Below are 26,941 nucleotides of genomic sequence, written 5' to 3' on the forward strand. Positions count from 1 at the left end.
GAAAAATATATATTTTTAAATATAAAATAGATTTTATTGTATAAAAGTGCCAAAACATAAAAAATTTTTTTAGCAATTTTACCACACGCGGAACAGTATAAATGCACCCCCAAAAGAAGTTCATGATTTGCTGGTTTTTGTTCATTCTGCCTCCCAAAATTTGTAATAAAAGGTGATCAAAAAATGTCACGTACTCAAAAATGGTACCAATAAAAACATCAACTTGTCCCGCAAAAAACAAGTCCTCACATGACTCTGTGGGCCAAAATATGTAAAAATTATAGCTCTCAAAATATGGTGATGAAAAAACTATTTTTTACAATTAAAAGCGTCTTTTAGTGTGTGACAGCAGCCAAACATAAAAATATATAATATATAATGCCTCTTTCACATGTCCTGATATTTGCGGTACCAGAGATGTCAATGTCCGTGTGTGTAATACTTGTGGCACACATGTGGCATGCGTGTGCCGCATCAGTACAACAAGGACGGGCGCCAGGGAAGAAGCGTTACAGTAACCGCTGTTCCCCGATGCCGAGTGATGAACACGGCTCTCATCATTCTCCCCTGCTTGTGCCGATAGCCGGCAGAGCAGAGGAGAATGATGAGAGCTGTGTTCAGCACCCGGCGCTGGTGAACAGCGCTTCTTCCCCAGTGCCGATGCGTGTCACATGGATCACATCCATGTGTGTTATGCATATCCATGTGTGCTGGATGTTTTGTGGCCCGTGCTGACATTAAAAAATGGACATGTCAGCATGTTTTGCCCACAGACCCACGGTCCGTGGAAACACACTGATAAGTGCGCAGAACCATTCACTTGAATAGGCAAATAGCACTTCGTTTCTTCCTAGTCTCTCCACATGGCTGCACAATGGTATGTATATATATATATATATATATATATATATATATATATATAAAATTCTGTGACACACTCATGGTGTCCATATGATCACTGCACCCCTAGATGAATTCATAGAGAGGTGTAATTCGTAAAATGGGGTCACTTATGGGGGGTTCTGCTGTTTTTGCACCTTATGTGCTCTCCTAGTGGGTCATGGCACCTGCAAACCATAACAGTAAAATCTGGCGCTCCTTCCCTTCTGAGCGCTGCCATGTGCCCAAACATACAGGGTATCAGCGTATTCAGGACAAATTGCACAATAACTTTTTAGATCCAATTTCTCCTGTAACCCTTGGGAAAATTTTTAAAAAATGGATCTGAAGTAATTTTTTTTGTGAAAAAAAGTTAAATGTTAATTTTTTAAAACATTCCAAAAATTCCTATGAAGCACCAGAAGAGTTAATAATCTTCTTGTATGTGGTTTTGCGCACATTGAGGGGTGCAGTTTTTAGAATGATGTCAGTTTTGGGTATTTTCTATCATATAGACCCCTCAAAGTGACTTCATATGTGATCCCTTAAAAAAATAGTGTTGTAAAAATGAGAAATCGCTGGTCAACTTTTAACCCTTATAACTCCCTAACGAAAAAAAAAAATTGGTTCCAAAATTTTGCTGATGTAAAGTAGACATGTGTGAAATGTTACTTATTAAGTATTTTGTGTGACATAACTGTGTGATTTAAGGGCATGAAAATTGAAATTTGGAAAATTGCGAAATTTTCTACATTTTTGCCTAATTTCTATTTTTTTCACAAATAAACCCAAGTCATATCAAAGAACTTTTACCACTAACATGAAAAACAATATGTCACAAGAAATTATTTTCAGAATCACCAGGATCCGTTGAAGCTTTCCAGAATTATAACCTCATAAAGGGACAGTGGTCGGAATTGTAAAAAATGGCCTGGACATTAACATGCAAACCACCTTTGGGGGTAAAGGGGTAAATCACAAATCTTGCCAATGGGGTTTTTTAACAATTCCTCAAAGCTGGGCTTTGACTAGGCCACTTCAAAACATTTATACATTTCCCTTTAAGTTACTCGAGTGTTGCTTCAGCAGAATACTTTGGGTCATTGTCTTGTTGGAAGGTGAGCCTCCATCCCCACCTCAAATAACTGACAGACTGTAGCAGGTTTTGCTCAAGAATATTCCTCTGTTTTGCACCATCCATCTTCCCCTCGACTTGGACCATTTTCCCTGTCCCTGCTCTTGAGAAACATCCCCACAACATATTGCTACCGCCACTATGCTTCATAGAAGGATGGTGTTCTTAGACTGATGAGCTGTGTTAGTTTGACGCCAGACATAGCGTTCACATTGGTGACCAAAAAGTTTGATTTTGGTTTCATCAGACCACAGCACCTTCCTCCAGACATTTGTGGAGTTTCCCCACGTCTTTTGGCACACTCAAAATGAGCCTTACAATTTTTGTGTGTAATTAAAGGCTTTTTTTATGCCCACTCTTTCATAAATGCCACCTCTATTGGCGTATTGTGGTTTTATAAACAGATACTCCAATCTCTGCTTGAAAACCTTGCAGCTCCTTCAGGTTTACCTTTGGTCTTTGTGCATCCTCTCTGATTTATGCCTTCCATGCCCATGCTGATAGTTTTGGTGGAACACCCTCTCTTGGCAGGTTTGTTGCAGTACTATATTCTTTCCATTTGATGATTATGGATTTGATGGCACCCTGGTGGATAATCAAAGATGGGATTTTTTTTATAACCCAACCCTGACTTGTACTTCTCAACAACTTTGTCCCTGACTTGTTTGGATATCTCTTTAGTCTTCATGGTGTTGTTTGGTTAGTGGTGTGACTTGCTTAACCCCTTCATGACCTTGGGATTTTCCATTTTTCCGTGTTCGTTTTTCGCTCCCCTCCTTCCCAGAGCCATAACTTTTTTATTTTTCCGTTAATATGACCATGTGAGGGCTTATTTTTTGTGGAACAAGTTGTACTTTCGAACGACATAATTGGTTTTACCATGTCATGTACTAGAAATCGGGAAAAAAATTCCAAGTGCGGTGAAATTGCAAAAAAAGTGCAATCCCACCCTTGTTTTTTGCTTGGCTTTTCTGCTAGGTTCACTAAATGCTAAAACTGACCTGCCATTATGATTCTCCAGGTCAGTACGAGTTCATAGACACCTAACATATCTAGGTTATTTTTTATCTAAGTGGTGAAAAAAAATTCCAAACTTTGCTAAAAAATAAAAAATAAAAAATTGTGCCATTTTCCGATACCCGTAGCGTCTGCATTTTCATGATACCATTTTGGTGCAGATACGTTCTTTTGATCACCCGTTATTACATTTTAATGCAATGTCACGGCGACCAAAAAAACTTAATTCTGGCATTTCGAATTTTTTTCTCGCTACGCCATTTAGCAATCAGGTTAATCCTTTTTTTATTGATAGATCGGGCAATTCTGAGCGCGGCGATATCAAATATGTGTAGGTTTGATTTTTTTATATTGATTTATTTTGAATGGGGCGAAAGGGGGGTGATTTAAAGTTTTATAGTTATATATTTTTTTATTTTTTTCACTTTACTTCCCTTCATTTTTAATTTTTTTTAACTTTTTTTTTACTTTTGCTATGCTTCAATAGCCTCCATGGGAGGCTAGAAGCTGGCACAACGCGAGATCGTTGCTATGCAGCAGAAATGCAGGTGTGCTGTAAGCGCCAACCACAGGGTGGCGCTCACAGCTACCGGGGATCAGTAACCATAGAGGTCTCAAGGACCTCTATGGTTACACTGCAGAAGCATCGCTGACCCCCGATCATGTGACGGGGTTGGTGATGCACTCCTTTCCGGTCGCCCGGCCGGAAGCGCCGGTTAAATGCCGCTGTCTGTTAATAGAGGCGGGTGAATCGCGATTTCACCCGCCGCTATTGCGTGCACATGTCAGCTGTTCAAAACAGCTGACATGTCCCGGCTTTGATGCGGGCTCACCGCCGGAGCCCTACATCATAGTGTGGTATCTGACCTCAGACGTACTATCCCGTCCAAGGTCAGAAAGAGGTTGATGGCATTGCAGCCTCTGTGGCTTTCCAGAAAAGGTGAGTACCATATTTTTCTGATTATAAGATGCTCCAGATTATAAGATGCACCCCAAATAAGAATATTTTTTAATAAAATGGTGGTGCTTCCTATAATCCACGCATCTTATTGCTTACTGGAGGTGATGGCTGCGGTGAAGCGGGGTCCCAGGGTTGCTTCCGGAGGAAGCAGGAGTGGGGTGATGCTGCAGGCCGCAGACTGGGATGAGGGGGTGTTCTGATGTGTGGCACTGGATGCATATCAAACTGTAAGCACCTCTAAGTTCAAGTTTAGAAAACACCTTGGTCCCCAGAAGCTGATTATATAGGTGGGGTGAGTGGAAGTGGCAAAGTATTTTTAACCGTGATCTTGTTTAGTTCTCAGAAATCAAGGCAAGGACAGAAGCCCCTTTCTCTTTTTATCAAAGAAAAATCCAGCAGCTTTAGGGGAGGAGGAAGGACAGATTTGACCCTTCTGTAAACTTTCATTAACATATTCTTTCATGGCGGTCCATTCAAGCCCCAACAAATTGTAAAGGCAAGCTTATGGCAACAGGCGCTAGGATTAAGATCAACAGCACCATCATAGGGATGATGCAAAGCATATTTGTACATTTTTTAGACATTTCTTGTAACAATTGGGGCTCTATTTCACAATCTCCTTCTGACACCAATCAATAACTGCATTCTGAATCTCTAACCATGGAAACACCAGTACTAATCCAGCAGGTAAATTATTCAACAGAATACAGGAGATGGATTTAGAGTGGATAGCTTCCACTCTCTTGACCAAATTGTGAGCTAACAGTGTCTTGTCAAGAGCAATGGCTTGAATGGGTCTTCCTAAACTGACTGTTCCTAGCCCTTATTTCAGAACCAGTTGGTCGCGAATCAATAAAGTTAGCAGCAGACCCACAGTCAATGAACGCCTAAGTTGATAACACCTAGTTCTCGAAGGAAATCATCGTATTTATCAGTAATTTATTAGAGGAATAAAAAGGTACCTGAGAGTCTGGGTGACCTCCTCAGCCATCACCAAGAGTCAGATGTTCTTCCGATGGTTTAATAGCTTTAGGACGAATTGGGCAATTCTTAAGAAGATGTCCAGAGAGACTACAGTATACAGAGTCTGAAATCTTGTCTCTGTCTTCTCTCCTCAACACCAAGACTGGAAATTCTAACCTCAGGTAAATAGACCTGCTCCGGGGAAGTATGACATGCAGTTCCCCACTTCTCACAGATTCTGCGGTCCATTCGTATGGTCATGGTCATGGTCTCTATCAGAGAACAAGGGGCATCATGGAATAGCCTCTTTGAAACTGGCACCTGAGAGCAGCATCATTCCACAGAACTTCGGTGGACCACTGCCAGAACTCAGTACACTAGTCCTCAGTTGTTCGACCCCTCGGCATCATATTCATGATTTTAACCTCAGCAACCTGGATTCTGTTTGGTTCGTCATATATCAGACATAAACTGTAAAAAAAGGCATCAACAGAAAATCATTCAGGGGCTGTGGGGACAAAGAAAATGCCCAGGTCTGAGGACTCCCTCACTGTACGGACATGATTATTCCCACCCGCTGGAACGTCTCCCCTTATGACCAGTGGGGCAGGGTAAAAAATAACTTACAGCTCTCCCTGAATACCCTAAACTGGTCTTTCTCTCCCAAAAATGTATCAAGGAGGGATATCACAGGTTCGGGAGAGACCAACTGTACTTCAGAGGGTACTGACATCACAGCCACTGCAGGCAGGGGGGCTATGGGGGGTCTTCATCAAGTTGTTTATCTGACCCTGCAACTGATATTGTGATGAGTCCAGACTCTGGCAATCCTTTGCCAGATCCTGAGTCATCTGCATCAAATTCACCAAACTGGTTACAAAGCATGTGAACAGGATCCATATTAGCAAAAAAGAAAAAAGTATCAGCCAGACATAATGAGATGCTATTCACTTCTCATGGCCAAAACATGACTCAGAGTGGTCAAGGAGTCCAGTGTCAGAAGCCAGGAGGGTACATCATAAACAGAAGAAAGAGACAAAAGCGTAGTTAGGTAACGTTTTGAGGACAGAATACCTGGAGGATAACCGATCAGAGCTGAAAGGGCTAAACAGGCGGATGATCAGAATGAAGTCCAAGGTCAGGCAAGAGATGAAGCATACAGAACTCAAGGCACAGGAAAGCACAAACCTCACAAGCTGAATGTACGTCTGGCAGAATTCTGGGAGACACAGCTAAGCTAAGGAGCATGGCAATTACCTGGAATAATGAACGCCTGGAGAAAGACGATGCCTCACAGTCTCAGATTGAATAGTCGAGCTGTCATTCAACACACTGACAGCTTCAGCACATCCCTATACCAGATTGGACGGCCGAGCTCTTAGTAGCTGCGTCCCAGACAAACTGAGGGGTGGAACCATGACAGACATATTCCATGTCCAAGTTTTTGTCGCCATTCAGCAATGAAATTGCAGCGACTCTGCGACATTAAATGCAATGATTTCCTATGGTGTCTCACTATGCCCTGCGACATACTGAGACTGCAATACAGAGCTGTAGAGGCAAAGACTTGTATGAGTATGTGTGAGCCAAGTTTCACAGCTACTCATAGCATGCTGCGATTATGTGATAATTCCTGATCTGTACTGCCCCATAGAATAACACCGGGCCAAGTGCAATCCTATAAAACATCGGATAGCACTCAGTGTGTTATACGCTCGTGTGAACGGGCCCTAAATCTCAGACAAGCCATTTAATATTCTCCAAGAACTTTTCTCTCCAATATGGAAATGCATTTCTATATTGTTGCCATTATTCATGCTCTGCATATTCCTTCCAACCAACAAATATTGTAATAAAATGAAATGTTGATTTTATTTATAATTAGTTTATTACTTCATACACTTTGTATAAACTTGCATTCAGAATGTGGACTTTAAATGACTCCAAACATAATTGTTACATCTTCATAGTACTGTAAATATTTAAATAGATGAGATTCAACTGTCACGTCCGATACACAGACTTTCAGATATTTTCCTATGCAGCATTGTGGTTTAATGAACGCTACAGTGTACATCATCTTCACTACATAGAAAAGCACTTAAGAAGATGGTAGTTTTAACATAACATATACTATAATTTTGCTCTTAAAGGAATTATACCTAGTGCAGGGCTTGAAGGGTTGGTGTACGGCTTTTATCTTTAGTGTTCTTCGAGTCCCCTCAAGCTTGGCAGCAGACATCAGTTTATCAGATTTACCTGAAATGTCCCTTTAATCGCAACAAGATGCTGACGTACTAAAAATGATTTTTTTTCACTTTCCTCCTTGCAAATCCAAATTCTCTGTGTGTTCACACCCACAAAAATTTAACATTATTCAGGGCTTGAGTGGGACTGAAATTCAGTCTGCTCTTTGAAAGCACACAGGCCCATGCTTACCCAATCCGCACCCACCCCACATGTACTTCTATAAATATGACCCTGACTGAGCTGGAGTCAATCAAGATCTATGAAAGCCTATAATTACCAATATTACCATTATATATGGATAAATAATATCACCACACTATGACCACAAAATGCCACCAAATAATGATGGCATAATGCGATCATACTGATCATTCTAAATAACAAATTAACCAATATCATTATTATCATCAATCCTGCAATATAAGAGACAACTAATAGAATATTACCATACGCTCTTATTACCAGAATACAGCAGTGATAATACCACTATGTTCATCATTAAACCAAACGACCATACAAGGAATCATACTACCACCATACAGTGACTATGCATTGGTAAATATCAGTTCTACAGCATTATTTTGGAAACTTTAAAGTACATGGCATATGCTGTACATATAAATTCGATTTTGACTTTCTTGCTAATCATGGTTACTTTCTTTTTTCTTTTCCATTCACCCCAGACCAGCATGATTCCTTCTTCCATCCATGATTCATCTACATTCCTCCATTTTTACTGAAACCACATACTGCTTTAATCACTTCCCTAGTACTATAAAAGTGAGACCCACATAGTAAAAGATGACCCTCTGTACCCCTACACACTAATAATGTTCCATCTGTGCCTTTCCATAGTAAAAATGCCTCCCATGGTGCTTTCTTATTTAGCATGGTTATATAGTTCCTCCTATACTAATAATGCCCCTTTTTATAGTTATACAGCTCACTAAAGTAATAATATCCTCTGTGGCTTCTTATAACAATAACAGCACCCTACATGGCCAGGACAAGATATTTTGATGCACTAGACACATGTGGCTGTGGTGCTGTGGTGCTGACAGAGGAGTCATAGACGGAGTCACTACATATAGATGTATGCTGTGGGTGCTGCTTCATATCCCTCATACTAGACAGCACTGAGTCTTGACAACACCGCCTACATATCACTACCAGTCACAACCCATGCTTTGGATAAGTGGCACCAGTGGCACCAGTCACCGCTTATTCCTTGCAATAAGTGGCACTATCTGAATCCTGATGTTGGTTTCCACTAGTTGGTACCAATCAGATGCAGATCGTACTGTTCTACATACTGTTCTACATATTTTCAAAAGATGTCGGGTTGAGCTATGAAATGAGCCATATGGTTGCTAGGGAATCCCCACATGTACTTATGCTGGCTAACAAATGTGTCATGCCCTCAGCCGCAGGTCCAGTCTCCGCTGTGCAGGGAGACCAGCGCCTATCACACAGCCTTACTCACCCTGTCCGTGGCTCCAGACGATCAGCGGCTTCTTTCTCTGCTAAGAACCTGCATCCTCTTGGCAGGTCTCCTGGAAATGCTCTTAGGAGCCGCGCCCTGCTTCCTGCACTTACTTGAAACAGCAGGACACCTGTTCGCTATTAGGTCTGTCTGTGTTGTGATGCTCTGTGCATAAAAGCACCCTCCCCTTAAGGGAGGTGCCTGGGCAATGTGTTCATTCCATTGTTTGTGGCCTTCTGCTCAGGCCACACTCTGCTGTGCTCTGCTCTGCAAAGTATAGTTTATTACTTTTGGTTTGCTAATCCCTCTGTCTCCTCAGTATCCTCCGCTGGCAGTTCTCTATTCTGGATCCTCCTGGACTCTCCAGTTTCCACTCCAGGCTGGCTAAGCTGCTCCTCACTGAACCATCCAGATTTGGCTGCCGGCTGGATCAGCCTTTCCAAAACTTCACAGAGCTTCCAGGATTCCCTTCATTGATAGAGCCGGAGTTCCACCTTCTTGTTTATACGGTCTGTACGGGTCGTCCCTCTGGTCCAGGTACTGCGGCATTTAGGCATTCTGGTGTTGTGACGGGGGAATCCCTGTATAGGGGTACACCTTGCCCGGTGCTCCACTACATGGTTCAGTGTTGTGGTCCAGAGGGTTCTTCTCTCAGGCACCTCTTTCTGTTTGTTTTTCATTTAAATAAATACCTTTGCTTTTTGGAAGCACATTCTCCTGTCTCTTGTGTACCGGGTATACAGCTACCACTGCTCCATCAGTGGTCTAGTGAGTCCACCATATTTCCCTACGCCCTGTGGGCGTTACAGTTTGCCCAGGCCATGGACTCCGCTGATACCCGATACTCAGTCCAGAGAGAGCTGGCTACGCTTTGTCAGAGTCAGGATCAGCAAATTGCATTCATGCAAACTCTGGATACCCGCTTATCTACCCTACAGGCTGCCGAGTCCACCAACGTGACCCAGCTAGCAGAGCTCCGTCTGGAATTCAATCGCCAACATGAGACGCAGACCCGCTTGTTGGACTACATGACCTCTGTGGATGACCAGTTAACTAAGGTAGAGCATCCGACGGTTGAGCCCACCATGAGACCTTGTCCTCGTCTCTGCAAGCCTCCTCGTTACTATGGTGACCCCAAGTTGTGCAGAGGATTTCTCAACTTATGCTTGCTGCATTTTCATTTTTTGCCTAAGCATTTTCAGACAGACATGGCCAAGGTGGCTTTCCTTGCCTCTCATCTGGAGGGAGAGGCTTTAGCTTGTTTCAACCCCCTAATGGAGCGGAATGATCCCATCGTGTCTGATCTGCAGGTATTCTTGGACACGTTCCACAAGATATTTGATGGGCCTGGTCATGCCACATCTGCCATGGAGTCTCTCTTCAATTTGCAACAGGGCTCTCTCTCTGTCGGTCAGTATGCCATCCGTTTCCGCACCTTGGCTTCAGAGCTCCAGTGGACCAATGAGCCCCTGGCAGGAGTCTTCCGGCGAGGGTTATCTGGAAGAATCAAGGATGAATTGGCAGGCAGGGATCTACCTGAAACCCTGGATGATCTCATATCCCTCACCATTCGGATTGACCTGTGTCTTCAGCAGCGCTCCAGAGAGAGGCTTCTCGAGAAGCAATTTCCTTATCCAGCGTCTTCTTCACCGAAACCTCGGTTTCCGCCTTGTCCTGCTCCGGTCTTTAAGGATGAGCCCATGGAGCTGGACCGCGTAAAGGTGAAGAGGAATCAGCAGGAGGAGATTCCCTCTAGAAATCCATATCGTTACGGTGGACGATCCACTTCCGGTCAATGCAGTGGAACTGAGAGGTCAGAAAAACTCGTCTGCCTAGGACAGGTAAGGGAGACCTGCCTAGGTGAGAATGACTCTTCTCTCCCGCTAACCATATCCATACAGGTGGTCTTCGGGAAGGTGCGGTTCTCTGAGACGGCCTATCTGGACTCTGGATCTGGTGGAAATTTTATCCAGCAAGCTGTGGCCAGGCGGTTCGGGATTCCAATTGTTTCACTGCAGCGGTCCTGGCGCATCGCCTCCGTAGATGGTAGACCCCTGAAAGATGCCATTATCGGTATCACCGAAGAGGTGGAGCTTCTAATCGGAGCACTCCACAGGGAGAAAATTACCTTCTATGTGTTACCGAATCTTTCTCCACCATTCCTTCTAGGTCTTCCGTGGCTGCGCCTCCATGAACCTGTCCTGGATTGGCGGTCTGGAGATGTCCTTCGATGGGGTCAGTCTTGTCATGAACACTGCCTCAAACCAGTACGGCCTGGTTCTACTCCACGGCCTCCGGCAGCTTTACTCGGGTTACCGTCTGCCTACTGGTCCTTCTCATATGTATTCAACAAGAGGGAAGCCGAGACACTTCCACCGCACAGGCCTTACGATTGCCCCATCGATCTAATCCATGGATCTACTCCACCTCGAAGTAGGATCTACCCTCTTTCTCCTACTGAGACTCAGGCCATGTCCGATTACATCAAGGAGAATTTAGCTCGAGGGTTTATCCAGAAATCCTCCTCCCCAGCTGGAGCTGGGTTCTTCTTCGTCAAGAAGAAAGATGGCTCTCTTCGCCCATGCATCGACTACCGTGGTCTCAACCTAATTACGGTAAAAAACAGATACCCTCTTCCCTTAATTCCAGAGCTCTTTGATCGGCTTCGAGGTTCCAGGATTTTCACCAAGTTGGATCTCCGTGGGGCTTACAACTTCGTCAGGATACGATCCGGGGATGAGTGGAAAACCGCCTTCAACACGCGAGATGGTCACTACGAATATCTGGTCATGCCTTTCGGGTTAAGCAATGCACCCGCCGTCTTCCAGGAGTTTGTCAATGATGTATTCCGTGACCTGCTCTATGTTTGTGTGGTGGTGTATCTGGATGACATCCTGGTGTTTTCTCCCGACTTACCAACTCACAGGAGAAATGTTCATCTCGTTCTTCAAAGATTGAGGGAGAATCGTCTCTACGCAAAGTTTGAGAAATGTCTGTTTGAACGGAGGTCTTTACCCTTTCTTGGCTATATTATTTCCGATACAGGTCTCGAGATGGATCCAGAAAAGGTCTCTGCTGTGTTAAAGTGGCCAAAACCTGAGGGAATCAAAGCCATTCAGCGGTTCCTTGGATTCGCCAACTACTGTCGGCAATTAATTCCCCAATTCTCCTCTCTGGTAAGACCACTCACTGCCCTGACTTGTAAAGGTGCCAAACCTAAGGATTGGACTCCTGAGGCCGAATCAGCTTTCGCCTCCCTCAAACAAGCCTTCTCAACCGCTCCAGCTCTTCATCGGCCTATGATCAACAAACAGTTTTTCCTTGAAGTGGACACCTCGTCATTCGGAGCCGGAGCAGTCCTCACACAAAAACTGCCGACCGGTAAGATGGTGACCTGTTGTGAATTCTGCTCTTGGGTTCCCTCCGGTGGTTGTTGGTAGTAATGCAGTTGTCCCTGGGTTGCAATCCTGGGCAGGTGTTCCTGCTGATTGCAGCTCTGACTGGGATATTTAGGTGTGCAGGATTCATTAGCCCTTGCCAGTTGTCCATTGTTCTTGGAGGTTTTGCATCTCTGTCTGGTTCCTCCTGCCCTGCTGCCAAATCAGCAAAGATAAGTGTCTGGTTTTGTTTCTGCAGCACACATGCTGTGTGCTTTACAATTCAGTACTATTCAATGTTTTTTCTTGTCCAGCTTAGACTGTGTTTGGATATTTCTGTCAAGTTGGATTCTCAGGAGATGCAGATATACATTCCATGTCTTTAGTTAGATGGTGGAATTTTTGTATCATCTGCTGTGGATATTTTTAGGGTTTTAATACTGACCGCTTAGTATTCTGTCCTATCCTTTTCTATTTAGCTAGCGTGGCCTCTTTTGCTAAATCCTGATTTCTGCCTGCGTGTGTCTTTCCTCTAATACTCACAGTCAATATTTGTGGGGGGCTGCCTATCCTTTGGGGTTCTGCTCTGAGGCAAGATAGAATTCCCATTTCCATCTATAGGGGTATTTAGTCCTCCGGCTGTGTCGAGGTGTCTAGGATGTGTTAGGTACACCCCACGGCTACTTCTAGTTGCGGTGACAGTTTAGGGTTTGCGGTCAGTACAGGTTCCATTTACTCCTGAGAAAGTCTAATGCGGCTCCAAGGTCACCGGGTCATAACAGTACAACTGGCCAACAATGAGTTAAATGCATCTCAGAAGAAGGGAAGAAAGAGCCATTTTTTTTCCGTAGCCTGCTTTGTCTTTTCTTCCCTCTTTTTCTCAGGGTGGCTGAGGAGTCTTGTGCTAGCATGGATGTTCAGGGATTAGCTTCTCGTGTAGACCAGCTTGCTGCTAGGGTACAGGGTATTTCTGATTATATTGTTCAGATTCCAGTTTTAGAGCCTAAGATTCCTACTCCTGATTTGTTTTTTGGGGACAGGTCCAAATTTTTGAGTTTTAAAAACAACTGTAAACTGTTTTTTGCTCTGAGACCTCGATCCTCTGGTGATTCCATTCAGCAGGTTAAAATTGTCATCTCCCTGCTGCTTGGTGATCCTCAGGATTGGGCATTTTCCCTGGAATCTGGGAATCCGGCCTTGCTTAATGTAGATGCCTTTTTTCAGGCTTTAGGATTATTATATGATGAACCAAATTCAGTGGATCAAGTGGAGAAGACCTTGTTGGTCCTGTCTCAGGGTCAAGAAGCGGCAGAATTGTATTGTCAGAAATTTAGAAAATGGTCTGTGTTGACTAAATGGAATGATGATGCTTTGGCGGCAATTTTCAGAAAGGGTCTTTCTGAATCCATTAAAGATGTTATGGTGGGGTTTCCCACGCCTTTCGGTCTGAGTGATTCTATGTCTCTGGCCATTCAGATTGATCGGCGTTTGCGGGAGCGCAGAACTGTGCGCGCTGTGGCGTCGTCCTCAGAGCAGATGCCTGAGTCAATGCAGTGTGATAGGATTCTGTCTAGAACGGAACAACAGGGATTCAGACGTCAAAATAGGTTGTGTTTTTATTGTGGCGATGCTTCTCATGTCATTTCAGTCTGCCCTAAGCGTACAAAGAGGATCGCTAGTTCATTTACCATCAGTACTGTACAACCTACATTTTTATTATCTGTGTCCTTGATCTGCTCATTGTCATCATTTTCTGTCATGGCGTTTGTAGATTCAGGTGCCGCCTTGAACTTAATGGACTTTGAGTTTGCCAGGCGTTGTGGTTTTCCCTTGCAGTCTTTGCAGAACCCTATTCCTTTAAGGGGCATTGATGCTACACCTTTGGCTAAAAATAAGCCCCAGTTCTGGACACAGGTGACCATGTGCATGGCGCAAGCCCATCAGGAAGATTGTTGATTTCTGGTGTTGCATAATTTACATGATGCTATCGTGCTGGGTTTTCCATGGTTGCAGGCACATAAACCTGTGTTGGATTGGAAGTCTCTGTCTGTGACTAGTTGGGGATGTCAGGGGGTTCATAATGACGTTCCTTTGATGTCAATCTCCTCTTCTTCCACTTCTGAAATTCCAGAGTTTTTGTCTGATTTTCAGGATGTATTCGATGAGCCCAAGTCCAGTTCCCTTCCACCGCATAGGGACTGTGATTGTGCGATTGACTTGATTCCAGGCTGTAAGTTTCCTAAGGGCCGACTTTTCAACCTGTCTGTGCCTGAACATACCACCATGCGGAGTTATGTTAAGGAGTCTTTGGAGAAAGGACATATTCGGCCATCTTCTTCACCGTTGGGAGCGGGATTTTTTTTTGTTGCTAAGAAGGATGGCTCCTTGAGACCCTATATTGATTATCGCCTCTTGAATAAGATCACGGTCAAGTTTCAATACCCTTTACCTCTGCTTTCCGATTTGTTTGCTAGGATTAAGGGGGCTAGTTGGTTTACGAAGATTGACCATCGGGGGGCTTATAATCTTGTTCGTATTAAGCAGGGTGATGAATGGAAAACTGCGTTTAATACGCCCGAAGGCCATTTTGAATACCTTGTGATGCCATTCGGGCTCTCTAATGCTCCGTCTATTTTTTAGTCCATCATGCACGATATCTTCCGAACTTATCTTGATAAATTCATGATTGTATATTTGGATGACATTTTAATTTTTTCGATGATTGGGAGTCTCATGTGAAACAGGTCAGGATGGTATTTCAGATCCTTCGTGATAATGCTTTGTTTGTGAAGGGGTCTAAGTGTCTCTTTGGAGTGCAGAAGGTTTCTTTTTTGGGCTTCATTTTTTCTCCCTCATCTATAGAGATGGATCCAGTTAAGGTTCAGGCCATTCATGATTGGATTCAACCCACATCTGTGAAGAGCCTTCAGAAATTTTTGGGCTTTGCTAATTTTTATCGCCGTTTCATTGCTAACTTCTCCAGTGTGGTTAAACCCCTGACCGATTTGATGAAGAAAGGCGCTGATGTGACGTATTGGTCCTCTGCGGCTGTCTCTGCCATTCAGGAGCTTAAACGCCGATTTACTTCTGCCCCGGTGTTGCGTCAACCGGATGTTTCTCTTCCGTTTCAGGTTGAGGTTGACGCTTCTGAGATTGGGGCAGGGGCCGTTTTGTCTCAGAGGGATCCTGTTAGTTCCTTGATGAAACCGTGTGCCTTCTTATCCCGTAAGTTTTCGCCCGCTGAACGCAATTATGATGTCGGCAATTGGGAGTTGTTGGCTATGAAGTGGGCGTTTTAGGAGTGGCGACATTGGCTCGAGGGAGCTAAGCACCGTATTGTGGTCTTGACCGATCATAAAAATCTGATTTACCTCGAGTCTGCCAGGCGGCTGAATCCTAGACAGGCTCGATGGTCCTTTTTTTTTCCCCGTTTTGATTTCATGGTCTTGTATCTTCCGGGTTCTAAGAATATTAATGCTGATGCCCTCTCTAGGAGTTTTTTGCCTGATTCTCCTGAGGTCCTTGAACCGGTCGGCATTCTGAAAGAAGGGGTGGTCCTTTCTGCCATCTCCCCTGATTTACGACGGGTTCTTCAGGAATTTCAGGCTGACAAACCTGACCACTGTCCAGCGGGGAAACTGTTTGTTCCTGATAGATGGACTAGTAGAGTGATTTCTGAGGTTCATTGTTCTGTGTTGGCTGGCCATCCTGGTATTTTTGGTACCAGAGATTTGGTTGGTAGGTCCTTTGGGTGGCCTTCTTTGTCACGTGATGTGCGTTCTTTTGTGCAGTCCTGTGGGACTTGTGCGCGGGCCAAGCCTTGTTGTTCCCATGCTAGTGGGTTGCTTTTGCCTTTGCCGGTCCCTGAGAGGCCCTGGACGCATATTTCTATGGATTTTATTTCTGATCTTCCGGTTTCCCAGAAGATGTCTGTCATCTGGGTTGTTTGTGACCGGTTCTCTAAGATGGTCCATTTGGTGCCTTTGCCTAAATTGCCTTCCTGTTCTGATTTGGTTCCGTTGTTTTTTCAGCATGTGGTTCGTTTGCATGGTATTCCGGAGAATATTGTGTCTGACAGAGGTTCCCTGTTTCTCGGTTTTGGCGGGCCTTTTGTGCTAAGCTGGGCATCGATTTGTCTTTTTCTTCCGCATTTCATCCTCAGACAAATGGCCAGACCGAACGAACTAATCAGACTTTAGAAACTTATCTGAGATGCTTTGTGTCTGCTGATCAGGATGATTGGGTGGCTTTCTTGCCATTGGCTGAGTTTGCCCTTAATAATCGGGCTAGTTCGGCTACCTTGGTTTCGCCCTTCTTTTGTAATTTTGGTTTTCATCCTCGTTTTTCTTCGGGGCAGGTTGAGCCTTCTGATTGTCCTGGTGTGGATTCTGTGGTTGACAGGTTGCAGCAGATTTGGGCTCATGTGGTGGACAATTTGGTATTGTCTCAGGAGGAGGCTCAACGTTTTGCTAACCGTCGTCGGTGTGTTGGTTCCCGGCTTCGGGTTGGGGATCTGGTCTGGTTGTCTTCCCGTCATGTTCCTATGAAGGTTTCTTCCCCTAAGTTTAAGCCTCACTTTATTGGTCCTTATAGGATTTCTGAGATTATTAATCCGGTGTCTTTTCGATTGGGCCTTCCGGCTTCTTTTGCTATCCATAATTTCTTCCATAGATCTTTATTGCGGAAATATGTGGTGCCCGTTGTTCCCTCTGTTGATCCTCCGGCCCCTATGTTGGTTGATGGGGAGTTGGAGTATGTGGTTGAGATTTTGGATTCTCGCTTTTCGAGGCGGAGGCTTCAGTACCTTGTTAAATGGAAGGGTTATGGCCAGGAGGATAATTCTTGGGTTTTTGCCTCTGATGTCCATGCTGCTGATTTGGTCCGTGCCTTTCATCTGGCTCATCCTGATCGGCCTGATCGGTGACCCCTCCTCAAGGGGGGGTACTGTTGTGAATTCTGCTCTTGGGTTCCCTCCGGTGGTTGTTGGTAGTAATGCAGTTGTCCCTGGGTTGCAATCCTGGGCAGGTGTTCCTGCTGATTGCAGCTCTGACTGGGATATTTAGGTGTGCAGGATTCATTAGCCTTTGTCAGTTGTCCGTTGTTCTTGGAGGTTTTGCATCTCTGTCTGGTTCCTCCTGCCCTGCTGCCAAATCTGCAAAGATAAGTGTCTGGTTTTGTTTCTGCAGCACACAAGCTGTGTGCTTTACAATTCAGTACTATTCAATGTTTTTTCTTGTCCAGCTTAGACTGTGTTTGGATATTTCTGTCAAGTTGGATTCTCAGGAGATGCAGATATACATTCCATGTCTTTAGTTAGATGGTGGAATTGTTGTATCATCTGCTGTGGATATTTTTAGGGTTTTAATACTGACCGCTTAGTATTCTGTCCTATCCTTTTCTATTTAGCTAACGTGGCCTCTTTTGCTAAATCCTGATTTCTGCCTGCGTGTGTCTTTCCTCTAATACTCACAGTCAATATTTGTGGGGGGCTGCCTATCCTTTGGGGTTCTGCTCTGAGGCAAGATAGAATTCCCATTTCCATCTATAGGGGTATTTAGTCCTCCGGCTGTGTCGAGGTGTCTAGGATGTGTTAGGTACACCCCACGGCTACTTCTAGTTGCGGTGACAGTTTAGGGTTTGCGGTCAGTACAGGTTCCACCTACTCCTGAGAAAGTCTCATGCGGCTCCAAGGTCACCGGATCATAACAGTGACCTGTGGTTTCTTCTCCAAAGCATTTTCACCCTGTGAGCGTAACTACTCAATTGGTGATAGAGAGTTAGGCTGCGTGTCCACGTTCAGGATGGCCGGCGGTATCGCCGGAGCGGCGAAGCCGCTCGGCGCTAAGCCCCGCCCCCTTCTGGGATGCGATGATGCCGGATGTGTTAACTGTACACATCCGGGATCATCGCCCCCCTCCCATAGGGCCCTGTGTTATGCCTTGCGAGGACGCTGCGTCCCCGCAAGGTGTACGGACATGCTGCGATCTGAAAAGACGCGCAGCATGTCCGGAGTCGCAGGCCCGCCACGTGTGGGTTTCCACGCATAGTGGACACGGGATTTCAAAAAATCCCCTCCACTATGCTGGAACATCTGGACGCTGTGTGTTTGACGCTGCAGCTCTGTTATCGCTATTAGGGCTGTCTGTGTTGTGATGCTCTGTGCATAAAAAGCACCCTCCCCTTAAGGGAGGTGCCTGGGCAATGTGTTCATTCCATTGTTTGTGGCCTTCTGCTCAGGCCACACTCTGCTGTGCTCTGCTCTGCAAAGTATAGTTTATTACTTTTGGTTTGCTAATCCCTCTGTCTCCTCAGTATCCTCCGCTGGCAGTTCTCTATTCTGGATCCTCCTGGACTCTCCGGTTTCCACTCCAGGCTGGCTAAGCTGCTCCTCACTGAACCATCCAGATTTGGCTGCCGGCTGGATCAGCCTTTCCAAAACTTCACAGAGCTTCCAGGATTCCCTTCATTGATAGAGCCTGAGTTCCACCTTCTTGTTTATACGGTCTGAACGGGTCGTCCCTCTGGTCCGGGTACTGCGGCATTTAGGCCATCCTTGCCCGGTGCTCCACTACAGGGTTCAGTGTTGTGGTCCAGAGGGTTCTTCTCTCAGGCACCTCTTTCTGTTTGTTTTTCATTTAAATAAATACCTTTGCTTTTTGGAAGCACATTCTCCTGTCTCTTGTGTAACGGGTATACAGCTACCACTGCTCCATCAGTGGTCTAGTGAGTCCACTATATTTCCATACGCCCTGTGGGCATTACAAAATGTAAATCATTCAGCTGCAACAATAAAAACTAAAACTACGAGCATTAAAAAAAACTCGTAGGACACCCGAATGTGCTCGAGAAATCTCGAGTAACGAGTATATTCGCTCATCACTAATAATAATCTTTATTTTTATATAGCGCTAACATATTCCAGAGCACTGTACAGTTTCCACACATTATCATCGCTGTACCCAATGGGGCTCACAATCTAAATTCCCTATCAGTATGACTTTGGAATGTGGGAGGAAACCGGAGTGCTCAGAGGAAACCCACGCAAACACGGGAGAACATACAAACTCCTTGCAGATGTTGTCCAAGGTGGGATTAGAACCCAGGACTCCAGCGCTGTCAAGTTCCCACAGCTGCACAGGGGGAATCTCGAACCATGTTTGCTGCGGTCTCCCATTCTCCTCCAGCCGCAGTGGAGCCTGCTCAGCAGAGACATCGATCCCAGCGTCTGTCTCAAGTAGATAATGTGTGTTTGGTTACAGCTGCATTTCCAGGCTCAGCCTTTGTAACCAGCATTGATCAGCGGCGATCAGACGTTCCAGGGAATAAGTCTTGCTTTTCTTCTACTGAGCATGCTCACGGGACAACCTCTCATTGGAGGTCGGGGGTCACATGCTCAGGTCCTGTAGCGTCTCCAATTGGATCACTAGGAAGGTCCCAGAAGGCTACAGCTATAAAAGGTTTGCATGGCCGCTCGGTTATGCGCTAGTATAAATCTGAAATCATGTGTGTGTGGATGTATGACTGAAACTGGTGAAAGCTCGTTAATCATTCTCATCCCTAGTAGGGATGAGCGAGTATACTCGTTGCTTGGGTTTTCCCGAGCACGCTCGGGTGATCTCCGAGTATTTTATTAGTGTTCAGAGATTAAGTTTTCATCACCTCAGCTGAATGATTTACAGCTATTAGCCAGGCTGAGAACATGTGGGGGTTGCCAGGTTGCTAGGGAATTCCTACATGTAATCAAGCTGGCTAATAGCTGTAAATCATTCAGCTGCGCTGATGAAAACTGAATTTCCGAACACTAACAAATGCTCGGAAAAACCCGAGCAATGAGTATACTCACTCATCACTAATCCCTAGTGTTGTTGAAAGGACTTGGGTGATTGAGCTACCTAGCGCCAGATTGTACCATCCACCCTAGACATGAATTACTGCGTCAATTAGTAGCCACCGCCAGTGCGGTGCCGTGTGCAACCAGTGTGCTTTCCTAGCACTAGTTAGGGTGGTTAGTGACATCCACCAGAGCGGCGCTGTGCGCACTCTGTGCAGTAAATCTTTAATTAATCCTGACAATCAGTGTAGGGTGGGAACTCCCGCTTGATCTCAGCATCTGACTCAGGGCGTCCTCAGGCGTGGGCTCAAAAGCCACCGAGGGTCAGAACGAGATCAATCACCAGTAGGATTGCTCGATTCGATCATGTAAAATCGGAATTATACCGATTTTCACTATGATCAGAATTCCGAATCCCGATTCCAATCTTTAAATGTGATCGGAAATCGGAAGTGCGTTTTTTTTTTTTGCACAATGCTTGTGATTGACACATGAACCACTGAATGAAGAGCCTCTGAAGTGTGGGCACATCCTGAAACGCTAGTAGGCATTTTAACTACTGGCATGACTGTGATTGGCTGTGATCAGGCACTATAAAAGGCTGGTGCCGCCATTTTGTGTTCACTCTACTGTGAATTCAGTTAGGGAGAGCTTGTCTCTGTCATTAGAGAGAGAGAGAGAAAATATTGTGTCTCTATTAGCATTTTTGTCCTATCTATTTTAACACCTCCTGTGTTAAAGTACCTTCACCGACTGTGCTTCACTACCCTGTGCTTTTTTTCTTAAGACCTGCACAGAGTTCTGTGGAGCCAGCAGCGTCACTGTCAGAGGTGTATCTAGCCTTTCCTGCACCCAGGGCAAAGGATTAGTTTGGCGCCCCCCCCAAACCTCCCCCATTTGAACCTTAACTCCATTGAAACTGTATGACCAAGCCAAGGTACATTCCTGAATCCTCATAATGTTAAAATAGATACCAATAAAAGTAAAATTAATTGAGACATCAGTAGGTTAAGTGTTTTTGAATATCCATATTGAATCAGGAGCCCCATTTAATCCTGCATAAGGTTAATAATGGCCCCATAAGATGCTCCATAGACACATTTGCCCAATATAGTGCTGCAGAAACGTTGATTATGGCCCCATACGGAGCTCCATAAAGATATTTGCCCAATATAGTGCTGCACAAACATTAATTATCGCCCCATAAGATGCTCCATATAGACACTTGCCCCATATAGTGCTGCACAAACGTTAATTATGGCCCCAAAAGATGCTCCATACAGACATTTGCCCCATATAATGCTGCACAAACGTTATGGCCCCATAAGATACTCCATACAGACACTTGCCCCATATAGTGCTACCCAAACGTTGATTATGACCCCATACAGACACTTGCCACATATAGTGCTGCACAGACGTTATGGCCCCTTAAGATGCTCTTTACAGACACTTGCCCCATTATAGTGCTGCACAAACGTTATGGCCCCATAGGATGCTCCATTCAGACACTTGCCCCGTTATAGTGCTGCACAAACGTTATGGCCCCATAAGATGCTCTATACAGACACTTGCCCCATATAGTCCAAGAAAAAAGGGAAAGGCTGACAGCACTCACTTACTGGGGCGCACGTTCCAAGTCCAGGGAACCATCCAGGACAATCAGAGATTCAAACAGTAAAGTGACAGCGCTCCATCCAGGTGTAGTAGTTAAAAAAAACTGGTTTATTTTGCCATATCACAGCGACGTTTCGACCACATAGGTCTTTATCAAGCACGCAATAAAGTGCACAGGGTCAGCTTTAAATAGTGTAAGTGCCACGCAGGGCACCAATCACCATCAAGCCCCCACCCACCAAACAATTATAACACATCAATACAAAAAACAGACATCAAACATATGTACATTAAAAATCCCCAATCGCCAATACATCCACTACATATCCATTACAGATAATCTACAAATTTTAATAATTAACATGCTGTATATCGTAATGTTGATCAATCAGCTTCATATATCCGGGTCATCATGGAAACATCCACCAATCCGTGCAGATCCTTGTAAATTATGCAAACATATCGGAGCCAATAGGTTTCCGTCCTGAAGAAGCGCCAAATTTCTTCCAAGCGCCAAGCCATAATTCCAGGACAATGGAGTACCCCCGTTCCCACCAATGAAATAAATCGTAACATCACCTGTAAATCCCATATAACTGCGTCATGACCCGACATCATCACCCAGGGTCCGTCATCAGTCTCTGGATCACAATGAGGCGACAACACAGGCACGCAGGCGCACAGCAAACCGGAAGTGTCCACATCACATGAGCGCGATGCGGACCAACCAGCGATACTGCCCGCCCACCACCTGTCAGCCGCACCACGTGACCCAGGCCGAGACCGATCACCTAGGTGACCGGGATATACAGGAGAAAGCCACAACCATGGCTAATTCTATTACAGGGAATTCCCTCCTAAACAAGGGGAGAGAGGAGGGAACTCAGGAGAAAACCGCTCACTCTAGCACCTCTATCACATCTAATCTATATTACAAAAATAAACAAAAGAAATTTCATTAAATTTAAGCGACAGTCGGGGGGCACAAGGAGGGGAGGCAGTCCTATATAAAACTCTATTATTATACTCATACTTCATTTAATTATTGCTCCAGGACATCCCATTCCTCCTGACAACCGACTGTAGCAGTAATAACCTAAAGCACTAAAAAAAAAAAAAGGGGGAAAAAAAGGAGAAAAAAACAAACAATACCTGAATATATATAACAAGCGGCAGGGAGAATAAAAGCAAATACTGACAATCATAAACCAGAGAATTCCACTGATTAAAAAACACAGGTATGTAAATGAAAATCAATGTTAAGACCCTTAGGTTGTAGGGACCCCAGCGTATAGATCCACCGTAATTCCTTCTTTTTAAGTATTTGTAACCTATCACCACCCCTTCTAAGTACTGGGACGCTATCGATGACCCTGAATCTTAGTTGGTTTACTGAGTGTCTATTCTCAACAAAATGTTTAGGGACCGGTAGCTCAGTAAGCCCCGTCCTCACTGTACTCTTATGTTTACTAATGCGGGCCCTCACCTCCATAGTCGTCTCACCTACATAGGTGAGCCCACATGGGCACACAATCATGTATACTACAAAGCTTGAAGCACAAGTATACCTTTCCTTCAAAAAAATCTTTTTTTCCAGTATGAGGGTGGTAAAAAAATTCCCCTTTTAACATATTGTTGCAACACGCACAGCCCAAACACGGAAAATTCCCGTGTCTGGCTGCGCTTAAGGTTCTCTGAACCAGGGTCCTCGAGGCCCCAATATCAGATTTCACCAACCTGTCTAAATGACATCATAGGGTGCATCCCAAAACCAGGGACGGACAGTAACCCACGTTGTAACAGGGTCCAATGTCTCCTGAGAATATTGCCAATCTGATTACTCGCTGAGTTGTACGTCGTTACAAATGGGATGCGATCACATGTCAATCTATCCCGGGTTTTACTCCGAATACTCTCACGGGAGCATTTTATAGCCTTCTCTTTATATCTGACCACCTCTTTACTGGGGTACCCTCTCGCAATAAATTTTGAGCACATCTCATCTAGCCGTAGGTCCACCCTCTCTTCATCAGAAACTATCCTCCTAACCCTCAGTAACTGACTCCAAGGAAGAGAACTCACTGTTCTCCTCGGATGGTTACTATCAAACAACAACAGACCGTTCCTATCGGTTTCTTTCACAAAAATATCGGTACATAACTTATTCCCATTTTTATAAACCAAAGTATCAAGGAATTGTAACTGTGTTGTTGAATATGTCAGGGTGAACTGTAATTCCGGATATATCCGATTCAAGTCCATATGGAAGTTATCCAACTCCTCAGGACTGCCTTCCCATACCAAAAGAATGTCATCTATATACCGCCACCAGGCTGTGACATGGCACCAGAGGCTGGAATTGTACACGAACCTGTCCTCTAGCACCGCCATGTAGATGTTGGCATAAGTGGGGGCCACATTGGTCCCCATGGCGGTACCCCTCAATTGCAAAAAAACTCATCCCCAAAAAGAAAAAAATTCCATCTGACGATGAATTCAAGCAATGTGATTACAAGCCGTGCACACTCTGGGGCCACGTCAGAGCCCGATAGCATAGAAGAAATGGACTCAAGTCCTTTGTCGTGCTCAATTGATGTGTACAAAGACACAACGTCAAAAAATGCCAAGATGGTTGTCTCAGAAATTGTCAGGTCATCAATTTTGTTCAGGAAGTCATTCGTATCTCTAATATAGGAACGTGCTGAGGTAGCATACGGTCTCAGCACAAAATTTATTGCGAGAGGGTACCCCGGTAGAGAGGTGGCCAGATATAAAGAGAAGGCTATAAAATGCTCCCGTGAGAGTATTCGGAGTAAAACCCGGGATAGATTGACATGTCATCGCATCCCATTTGTAACGACATACAACTCAGCGAGTAATCAGATTGGCAATATTCTCAGGAGACATTGGACCCTGTTACAAGATGGGTTACCGTCCGTCCCTGGTTTTGGGATGCACCCTATGATGTCATTTAGACGGGGCACAATCTTAGAGACAGGTTGGTGAAATCTGATATTGGGGCCTCGAGGACCCTGGTTCAGAGGACCTTAAGCTCAGCCAGATACGGTATTTTTCCGTTTTTGGGCTGTGCGTGTTGCAACAATATGTTAAAAGGGGAATTTTTTTACCACCCTCATACTGGAAAAAAGATTTTTTTGAAGGAAATGTATACTTGTGATTCAAGCTTTGTAGTATACATGATTGTGTGCCCGTGTGGGCTCACCTATGTAGGTGAGATGACTATGGAGGTGAGGGCCCGCATTAGTAAACATAAGAGCACAGTGAGGACGGGGCTTACTGAGCTACCGGCCCCTAAACATTTTGTTGACAATAGACACTCAGTAAACCAACTAAGATTCAGGGTCATCGATAGCGTCCCAGTACTTAGAAGGGGTGGTGATAGGTTACAAATACTTAAAAAGAAGGAATTACGGTGGATCTATACGCTGGGGTCCCAACAACCGAAGGGTCTTAACTAGTGTTGAGCGATACCGTCCGATACTTGAAAGTATCGGTATCGGAAAGTATCGGCCGATACCGGCAAAGTATCGGATCTAATCTGATACCGATACCCGATACCAATACAAGTCAATGGGACTCAAGTATCGGACGGTATCCCTGATGGTTCCCAGGGTCTGAAGGAGAGGAAACTCTCCTTCAGGCCCTGGGAACCATATTAATGTGTAAAATAAAGAATTAAAATAAAAAATATTGCTATACTCACCTCTCCGACGCAGCCTGGACCTCACCGAGGGAACCGGCAGCGTTCTTTGCTTAAAATGCGCGCTTTTCCTTCCTTCCGTGACGTCACGGCTTGTCATTGGTCGCGTGCCGCCCATGTGGCCGCGACGCGACCAATCACAGCAAGCCGTGACGTAATTTTCAGGTCCTTCTAGGCATTCAGTATTTTAAAATTACGTTCCGGCTTTGTGATTGGTCGTGTCGCGGTCACATGGGCGACGCGACCAATCACAAGCCGTGACGTCACGGGAGGCAGGAGACGCGCGCATTTTTAATATTACGTCACGGCTTGTGATTGTGATCAGGTCCTGATGCCTATTTCTGCATTCAGGACCTGAAATTACGTCACGGCTTGCTGTGATTGCTCGCGTCGCGGTCACATGGGCGGCACGCAACCAATCACAAGCCGTGACGTAATTTTAAAAATGCGCGCGTCTCCTGCCTCCCGTGACGTCACGGCTTGTGAATCACAAAGCCGGAACGTAATTTTAAAATACTGAATGCCTAGAAGGACCTGAAAATTACGTCACGGCTTGCTGTGATTGGTCGCGTCGCGGCCACATGGGCGGCACGCGACCAATCAGAAGCCGTGACGTCACGGAAGGAAGGAAAAGCGCGCATATTAAACAAAGAACGCTGCCGGTTCCCTCGGTGAGGTCCAGGCTGCGTCGGAGAGGTGAGTATAGCAATATTTTTTATTTTAATTCTTTATTTTACACATTAATGTTGTATTTTACACATTAATGTTGTTTCGATACCGATACCCGATACCACAAAAGTATCGGATCTCGGTATCGGAATTCCGATACCCGCAAGTATCGGCCGATACACGATACTTGCGGTATCGGAATGCTCAACACTAGTCTTAACATTGATTTTAATTTACATACCTGTGTTTTTTAATCAGTGGAATTATCTGGGGTATGATTGTCAGTATTTGCTTTTATTCTCCCTGCCGCTTGTTATATATATTCACTTATTGTTTCTTTTTTTCTCCTTTTTTTCCTCATTTTTTCTTTTTAGTTCTTTAGGTTATTACTGCTACAGTCGGTTGTCAGGAGGAATGGGACGTCCTGGAGCAATAATTAAATGAAGTATGAGTATACTAATAGAGTTATATATAGGTCTGGCTCCCCTCCTTGTGCCCCCCGACTGTCACTTAAATTTAATGAAATTTCTTTTGTTTATTTTTGTAATGTAGAATAGATATGATATAGGTGCTAGAGTGAGTGTTTTTCCCCTGAGTTCCCTCCTCTCTCCCCTTGTTTAGGAGGGAATTCCCTGTAATAGAATTAGCCACGGTTGTGGCTTTCTCCTGTATATCCCGGTCACCTAGGTGATCGGTCTTGGCCTGGGTCACGTGGTGCGGCTGACAGGTGGTGGGCGGGCAGTATTGCTGGTTGGTCCGCATCGCGCTCATGTGATGTGGACACTTCCGGTTTGCTGTGCGCTTGCATGCCTGTGTTGTCGCCTCATTGTGATCCAGAGACTGATGACGGACCCTGGGTGATGATGTCGGGTCATGACGCAGTTATATGGGATTTACAGGTGATGTTACGATTTATTTCATTGGTGGGAACAGGGGTACTCCATTGTCCTGGAATTATGGATTGGCGCTTAGAAGAAATTTGGCGCTTCTTCAGGACAGAAACCTATTGGCTCCGATATGTTTGCATAATTTACAAGG

At 44.9% G+C, this 26,941-nt stretch overlaps 1 long non-coding RNA gene across 1 annotated transcript in view; it reads right to left on the reverse strand.

Moving 5' to 3' along the window:
- The window catches only part of LOC143818051 (uncharacterized), a 102,060-nt gene that overhangs the window by 61,847 nt on the left and 13,272 nt on the right, over window positions 1-26,941 (reverse strand). The window contains exon 2 of the long non-coding RNA XR_013224283.1: window positions 4,955-5,426. This is a non-coding gene — a long non-coding RNA (uncharacterized LOC143818051). The remainder of the gene's footprint in view (window positions 1-4,954; window positions 5,427-26,941) is intronic.

The sequence above is a fragment of the Ranitomeya variabilis genome, chromosome 3 (assembly GCF_051348905.1).
Source record: "Ranitomeya variabilis isolate aRanVar5 chromosome 3, aRanVar5.hap1, whole genome shotgun sequence".
Classification (NCBI taxonomy): Eukaryota; Metazoa; Chordata; class Amphibia; order Anura; family Dendrobatidae; genus Ranitomeya; species Ranitomeya variabilis.